Raw genomic sequence first — 8,609 nt, 5'->3', positions numbered from 1 at the left:
GAATTGGGAAGTTAAGGCTTAAAAAGTATAGGGTTTCTATTCGGAATGATGGAAATGTTTTGGTAATGGAAACATTTCCAAACTCCAAATTTAGCATGGTAAACTCATGCTTAAAAAATAATCTTTGTGATCTTGGATTAGGCATTGGTTTCTTAGGTATAATACCTAAAGCACAAACAACAGAAGGGAAAAATCCATATTGGTCTCCATCAAAATTAAAATCTTTTGTGTGCTTCAAAGTGTGCTATCAAGAAAGCGAAAAGACAACCCTAAGAATGGGAGTAATTTTTTTGCAAATCATATATCTGATATGTATCTAGAATATATACAGAACTCTTACAACTCAACAACAAAAAGACAAAACTCAAAAAATAGGCAACAAGTTTGAATAGACATTCATCCAAAGAAGATATACAAATGACCAATAAGCACATGAAAAGATGGTCAACATCATTAGTCATTAAAGAAATACAAACCAAAAGCAGGAGATACCACTTTACACCCACTAGGACGGCTAAAATGAAAAAGACAAATAGTAACAAGTGTTGGAACCCTTAAAGATTTTTGGTGGGAATGTAAAATGGTGCAGCCACTTTGGAAAACAATATGGAAATTCCTCAAAGAGTTAACCAGAGTTACCATATGACCCAGCAATTTCACGCATGAGAATTGAAAACATATGTACACAAAAAGCCACACACAATCTTTGTAGCAGCATTTTTCATCATAGCCACAAAATGGAAACAATCCAAATGTCCATCAACTCACGATGGATAACTAAAATGTGGTATAGCCATACAATGGAATATTATTCAGCAGGAAAAAGGGTGAACCTCGAGAACATTATGCTAAGTGAAGAAGCCAGACACAAAAGACTACATATTGAATGATTCCATTTATAGGAAAATGTCCACAATAGGAACATAGACAGGAATAGAAAATAGATTTAGTGGTGATGAGCTGCTGGGGTAAAATTGGGGGGTGAGGGTGAGTGGCAAGCGGCTCCTAATTGGTACAGGTTTCTTTTTGGTATGATGAAATTATACCCAAAGTAGATTGCGGTGATGCTTGCACAACTCCCGTGAATATACTAAAAACACTGCAATGTACTCGTTAAATGGGTGAATCGTATGGTATATGAATTACAACTCAGAAGAACCTGTTTAGAAAAAAAAACGCATAAAATACAATTTCGAGACGCTCAATACGACTCTCCAGGTCAATTAGAGGATGGGGATAAATTCTCGGAAGTTAGACATATTTATGTCAAAAGTAAAACCCCAATAGAGGCCAGAGAAGTTCTGCTCAGAGTGCGGGGTCTCCAGCTTCACCAGGCCCAGGTGGAACGCGGGGCTCGCGCCCCAGGCCGCCGCTCCGAGCCCCGCCCTCCGGGTAACGGATCCCTCCCCAATCCCCCGCCGTCGGAGCCCGGGACCCCCTTCTCCTCTGGCCCCGCCCGGCCCGGAGCGCCCTGGGCCGGCCGCCCCCCGCCCGGCGCCCTGGAGCTGCTCCGAGGCCGCCGCCGCCAGCGCCGCCGCTGCCCGCTGCGCTGCAGACCCGGCAGCCTGCGAGGCGGCCCTCCACCGCCGGCTGCTCCGCGCCGCCCACGTCTGCCTGGCCATGGCCGGCCACCTCGACCGCCACGACGTGGCCCTGAGCCGCTTCGCCTGCTGCTTGCTGCGCCAGGCGCACGAGCAGCGGGTGCGCGCCCGGAGGCTGCGGAGGCTGCAGGCCCAGCGCGGGGGCCGCCTCCCGCTCCGCGCCCTCAGCCAGCCCGAGCGCCACGACTGGGGGGGCGGCCTCCAGGCCGTGCAGTGCGCCCTCCACCTGCAGAAGAGCGTCCGCCAGGCCCTCCTGGAGCCGCACCAGCTGCCCACCGACCAGCACGGCGCCCACCTGAGCGCCTTCCTGGAGCATCACTACCTGAGCCGGCAGGTCAAGGCCATCAAGGAGCTGCGCGACTTCGTGACCAACCTGCGCAGCTGCGGGCCCGGGAAGACGGCGTGGCGGAGTACCTCTTCCACCAGCTCACCCTGGGCCCCCGCGCCAAGGAGAACTGAGCCTCAGGCCGGCTTCCCTCAACCAGGGGCGCGACTCCCCGTGGTCACCAACGCGCCCCATTCAGCGCGCCTTGACAGAGCCTGCACCTGACTTTTCTCTTTCCACTGTACCATTTCTTCCAATAAAGTGATTTGGTGCCAAAATAAATAAATAAAGGTCTCCAGGTGATTCGTGTGTGTAAAACGCTCAGCTTTTAAGAATGGGGCAAACCCCCAGGCAGATTTAAAACTGTGATCTTCAGATTTAAACCTGGTGTCTCTCCACCCATCAGTGCCACAACCGTATGCAGCTCCTATTCTTCCAGGACAGAGAGAAAACACACAATCTTTCCCTTATAAACAGTGTGGGCATGTGGGCTGGGGTGGGTTGTCTGTGTGTCTGTGCATGTGTGTGGTAAAAAGAATAAAAACATGACCTGGAATGTGTGGTAATGGGCATCTTCGGGAAGAAGTGAAGGGAATGGGATTGGGCAGGGATTAAAATAAGGGAGTCTGAATTTTATCTGAAAACGTTCAGTTTTCGTTACATAAACGTTTGGTGATTCTGGGTAGCAAGATGGGGGCCCTAGATGCCAGCTTAGCAGAGTACCTCTTTGGCAGTCTCCACCTGACAAGGAGAATTGAGCCTTAGGCTGGCTTCCTCACAGCCATGGGGATGGCAAACGAAAATAATAACAGAGGCACTTTGCAAGTCCAAGTCCTTTTATTTACATTTGTTTTTTTATCTTACCTCAGGAGGTAAAAGGGCAGGTATTATGACCAGGTCTTTACCAGTCATAAACCAGAAAACCGGGAGGGCCATACAGGTAAGAAGTCATAGAATGGGAGCGTGCACGTACATCTTCTGATGCCTCGTTCCATTCTCTCACGGGTATCCCACAGGATTGTGGGGGTAGACTGGGCCCCCAGCCAGATCACCAGCCCCAGAGAGAGGGAAATCCCCAGAGCCCTAAAAGACAGTCCAGATCAGTGTAGGCTGGCCCCTAATTACAGGTGTGTCTTCCAGCTTATGCAGGGGATGGCTTCAAAACCTCCGCCAAAATCCTTCCCATCTGAAAGAAACCTCCTTGAATTAGCACTGAACCTTCTAAGTGGAAGCAGGGCACCTCACAGGAAGGCAGTCAGCACCTTATGCCTGAGTCTCTGTCCAGGCTCTCTCCTCCAGGCAGCAGGGTTGAAAGGCCCTAGAACCTATGCCAGGGTGGGAGAGGGTGGTTTGGCAGTGGATGGGGGTGAAGGTGGTGCAGGGATGTGAGCGGGGTGACGGTGCTGGAGTGTGGGGGTGAGCAGGGTTGGGGAGTGGGTGGGGTTATTCATGGAACTGGGGGGAGGGGAAAGCTGGAGGAAGGAACAGGTGAACTCAGGGGAGGTGGAGGTCTGCGGTTGGAAATGCAATTGAGGCTCCTCCAGAGACTACACCATCCACCCAGGTGTCTTTACTGGGAGGGACTTCTTTCTCCTCAGGCACAGTGGATAGAGGGGGTGGCTGCAGAATACCTGCACTCTGCCTGAAAAGCTAGCTCACCCCAAGGCCTGAACGGAGAACCCCTGTGTTGTAAGCATGCACAATGCACTGTAGTCAATAATCGGAAGCAGTGCCTGCGGTGCTTTCCTCACTGGGATCCCAAGCTGACTCCAATCCGGTTCTGCCTTAGCTGCTGGGCCCCCTCCTTATGCCATCTTCCCCCTTCCTGTGACTTAGAGGGACTTCCCAGGATAACGCCAAAAAGTCCACTTACACCTCCATCCTTTTATTTTACCTGAAGAAGGGTTTTCCTCACAAGCAATTCTCAAAGAGCGCTACCTTGCCGTGTCACATTTCACAGCTTCTCTTGAAGAAACCCCGACAGGGAAGTCTAGGTACAGTGGCAGCTCCATCGTTCCTCTCCCTCTTGTTCTTCTGCAAGAAAAATGTGAATGTTATAAATCCCCTTCGTTTGACTCACATTAGGGGTTCAAGAACAGCCTTTCATATGTGTGAGGCAGTGGTAGAAGGATGAGAAGCACTGTGACGGATTAAGTTTGTCCCAGTTGCACTTTCCCATGTCTTGACCCTACTCATCACTCCAAGTCTTCTCACTTTCCCACACTCACCTACCACACACCCCTCACAGGGGGTAAGCACCCTTCTCATGGGTGGCCCGACCCTTCGTTTGTGCCCTGCCCATATGTTGACAGGCTTCCCAAGTCCTTGGTAATCTGGCTTCCAGTAACTGGGAGTGAGTTGTGACTTGGTCTTCCAGCCCTAGAAAATACCACCCCCTGATGCACAGCTGGATAACTGTCAGTCTGACACAGTGGCTGTTGCTATGGGTACCAGAGTCTCAGGCAATGATAATATCAGGACAGACTAAGAGAAAATGGTAAAATTGATAGATAACTTCATCTCAGGCTCAAACACGGATTCAAATTAACTGTGTTGAATAATTTACCTCTGGGGGAAAAAATCCTCACTCTATCACAAAAGGAAATTTCTTAATAGATGGTTGTCACTGACAACTGGTACTTCATTTTCCAGAAAAAGGAAAAGTATGTTTTTTCCTCAGAAATGTGTGACAAGCAGTACAAAGCACCCATTAATTTCTCCTGAATCTTTTCTACTCTTGAAATTTGTTCTACATTTCTGAGTTTTAAATTCTCCTGTAGTTTTTTTTCACTCGCCAGCAATTCCAGTTTCTTCTCACAAACCCAAGAGACCTGTCTAATTAAGTATCAGGTTGAGGAATGCAACCAAGTAATCTTGGAAGGGAGAGTATGCTTCAAATTTTTAAAATAACACAAGAAATTATTACAAACCATTTTTTTCCAGTCCTGAATTTAGTTTCAGAGGGGAATTGATGTAGAATTTGGGCAGGAAAGCTGAAGTGAAGGGTGAAGTAAGAGCAATGAATTGGCAAAGTATTAGGACTTCTAAAAAGTAATTTCCACTTCGTTTTTCTTTTTTATTTTTTGTTTTTGTTTTGTTTTTGTAATTTCCACTTTGATTCACTAGTCACAGGGGCTGTAGGAGTGGAGTAAGGTACAGTGAGAAAGGAATGTAGTATTGGATAAGATATTTTTAAGACTTATCTATAAGTTTGGATTACGTTTGGTTAAAAGTAACAAAGACCAGACAGAAAAGCAGTGACTCTAAAAAGATAAGTTTTCTTTCCCTCATGTAAACAAAGTATGGAGGAGAACAGTTCAAGGCCGCTGTGGAAGCTCCTTCTATCACATTTCACTGATTTTAAGAGGCCCATTTCCCCCCACATTTTAACATCTATGTAACCAGGATGCATTTTACCTTTGCTGTAGGCCATAGCTGTCATTGCCTGAGCATGTATGTAAAAGTTCAGCAGGTTTTTGTTTGTTTGTTGTTGTTGTTGTTGTTTTGGTCACTCGCTTGGAAAAAAATCCTGGAAACAATAGAGGAGTACTCTTTTATGAAATACTGCAACACCAATTCTTGATGGGACAGAGGATGATATTAAGAGATAGAAACTATTCTGAGTTCAAAAGTGATTTAGAAGAATTGAAATTTCAATCTGGCAAAGTTTTAATACCTTAAACAATTTATTGAATGCATAATTTCCTTTTTGGGTATGTTTACATGAATGATTCAATGCAAAAAAATTCTATGTTTAATTACGTTAAAAGGGATTTTTTGATAAGTATAAAATGAAAACCATAACAAAAATCTTTGGGTTAAGAAAACACTACATCCAAATTTAATTGCTAGTATTCTTTTCTTTCTTTGTGGTATATATAATAATATAAATGAAATAAGATTTCACTTAAGAAACTATTGAGATTATGCATATTGCTAGACAACAAGAAGGCAAAAAAGAATAAGACCTATGAAAATTGCAGTGACTATAAATACAATAGTCAGAGTATGTGCAAAGAATGTTGGTGATTTAGGGAGGAATTAGTCAACTTTTGTCTGAAGAAGACTTAATGGGGGAGACAAAATGTGAACTGGGCCTTGTAGAAGTAGTGAAAGTTCAAAGGCACGCCAGGTACGGAAAACTGCATGTACAAAGGCACAGGGTGTTTGAAAGAATCTCATAAGATCAAAAGATAAGTGTGACGAAATGGTGGGTAAGCCTGAAAAACAAAGGTGGGGCCACACTGTAAAGAACTGTGAATGCCAAACTAAGGACTTGTTAGTGAACTCTGGTGCAGATTTTTAAGCCTCTGAGTGACACACTCAAATCTTTGGTTTAAAACAGTGGTTCCAGGTGGCGATCTGGAAAACAGCTTGGATGGAAGAGAAATTGAGGTCGGGTGACCAATTAGGAGTGATTGCATGAGAAGGTGAGGGCCTGAACAAAGCTGTAGCAGTGGTAATGGAGAAGGGTTGCTGGTTTGGTTTGTGTTTCCTCAGAAACAGAATTTGAGTACAAGCAGTGTATAATGTTGTAGGCCAAGGTGCTCACTCTCTTCTACCTTTTGTTAGCACTCCCCCACCAGTTTTCCTGAGATCAACTCGTAAATACACTCTTTGCTCTGCATGTCACAACGGGAAATTACCTGGATGTTTTTGTAGCCTTAGAATGCATGACCAGGCAAGATATCCCAGAAGCCACAGACCAGAAGGCTCACAGATCAAATTAAGATGCTCAAATCACAGTGTTTACTGAGAGGCTTAAGACAAACAGCATGAAGCAAGGAGAGAGAGAGGATGCTAGCAGAACGGTTAGACCACATAGTCTGATTCCTGGGTCATGAAATGTTCACTTGTTTACTCCCTCTCTGCTGCTTCAGTGTTCCCCCACTGACTGTGTGGCAATGGGGACCAGAGACGAAGATGATGGAGCCGCCACATGCCTGTTCTATTAGAGAGGCGAGTACCAGGGGTAAGTACTCATGGTCAGCACTGTAACTTGCTGACCACCCGCTAAGCAGGCACTGTCTTTAACTTGTGTATGGGAGAAAATGTAGTCTTCCTAAATTGTATCCCTAACTAGTTGCCACACCTTGTAGTGGACTAGGGCCACTCTTAAAGGAAAAGAGATGGGGGCAAGAGGTTGATTCAGTAACAGAGAAGGAATAACAAATGATGTGGATACAGGGTTGTAGACACAGATGCAGAGAAGCCTTATGGAAGTTTATTGAAGAACTATTCATGAGAACAACAATAAGAAAAGGAAGTAGCATGGGAGTGGTTAACTGTGGCACTCACTTGAAAATGCAGTATTAAGCAGTCATTAAAAATTAAGTTTCCTGGGCACGTTGTCTTACATATTAGGAGAGTAAAGCAAGGAGTGACTCAGGTCCAGTGAAGAGCAAAAAGTCCATCTGTTGGGCATTGAATTATGTACCCCAGAAAAACTTGTTCATAATCTTAATCCCATTGTAAATAGGACCTTTTGAAGACATTATTTTTACTTAAGGTGTGGCCAACTGAATCCATTTGGCCTTTAATCTGGATTACTGGAGTCCTTTATAAGCAGAATGAAATTCAGGCAGATAGAAAAAAAAGCCATGGGAAATAAGAAGCTGGAAGTCAATAGACCCCGCAAGAGAAAGGAGAAGATGCCACCATGTGCAATGCCATGTGATGAAAGAACCAGAGGTCCAAGGATCACTGGCAGTCAGCCCCAGAATGCCACAGTCTTTGAGAAAGAAAGTGTTGCCTTGCTGATACAATTTTGGACTTCTCCTAGCCTCAGAACCATGAGCCAATAAATTCTTTTTGTTTAAGCCAACCCATTATATGTTATTTATTTTAGCAGCTGGGAAACTAAAATACTATCCCAGTTCTCAGAGAAGGGACAATCACATGTCCCCCTGGTCAAGACAAGCTGTGAGATTCACAGCCAGACAACTGAACTGCCTTCTCTCTGTTTGTTCTACAAGGCTCTTCTCTTCACAAACAGAACTTCCTCTGCTCAGAGAGAACCTCAACTTCTCCAGCAGGAGGCTCCCAAGAGAGACCTACTGGAAGGAGAAAACCTACTGTAAAGAATGGAAAAAGGATTGGAGGCCTGAGGTATTCAGGGCCTATTCCTACTCTGGAGAGTCCTTGCTTACAGAGGGGCCCACGATGCAGCTGAAGAGTTGCTTGCATAGAGGAAATCTAAGATGCCAAGACTGGGTGGGACTCCTGTTGACACTTAAAAACAGACCCCAGGGCCTTGGGTAAGGACTCCCAAGGCATCAAACTATAGTCCAGGGAGCCTCTGATATTTGCAGGGAGCCCCACGTGAGAGTTTACACTATTTTTTGTCAATTTATGTATCACTGAAAATAAAGATATGGCAAGAAAGAGGTTTGTAGGAAGAGAAGAAGGAAAGTTTTCCCCTGAACTCAGTGGGGAAACCCCTCTTCACCCATTTCACAACTCCTTGGCAGCAAGGGAAAGTGACGTCATTTTAAATAATAGCTTCAAGGAAAGAAATTTAGGAGAAAAGGAAAACATGAAACTTTTCTAAGATGTTAAAGACTTGGAGACCTGAAGGAGGTGGGTAGATGGAGAACCCCATCACAATCATGATTATCATAAAGGTATTGAGGCTGGCAGAAATGTATGCTCTGTTCTGGAGGACTTCACATAGGAATATATGA

At 45.2% G+C, this 8,609-nt stretch overlaps 1 pseudogene; it reads left to right on the top strand.

Annotated features, from left to right (window-relative positions):
• The first annotated feature begins 1,620 nt into the window (after window positions 1–1,620).
• On the top strand, window positions 1,621–2,151 carry LOC139437985 (ferritin heavy chain pseudogene; annotated as a pseudogene).
• Window positions 2,152–8,609: the final 6,458 nt, after the last annotated feature.

Source organism: Dasypus novemcinctus, chromosome X (genome assembly GCF_030445035.2).
Source record: "Dasypus novemcinctus isolate mDasNov1 chromosome X, mDasNov1.1.hap2, whole genome shotgun sequence".
NCBI lineage: Eukaryota > Metazoa > Chordata > Mammalia > Cingulata > Dasypodidae > Dasypus > Dasypus novemcinctus.
Note: the sequence above shows the minus strand (reverse complement) of the source record. Positions and strands in the feature narration are given on the sequence as shown.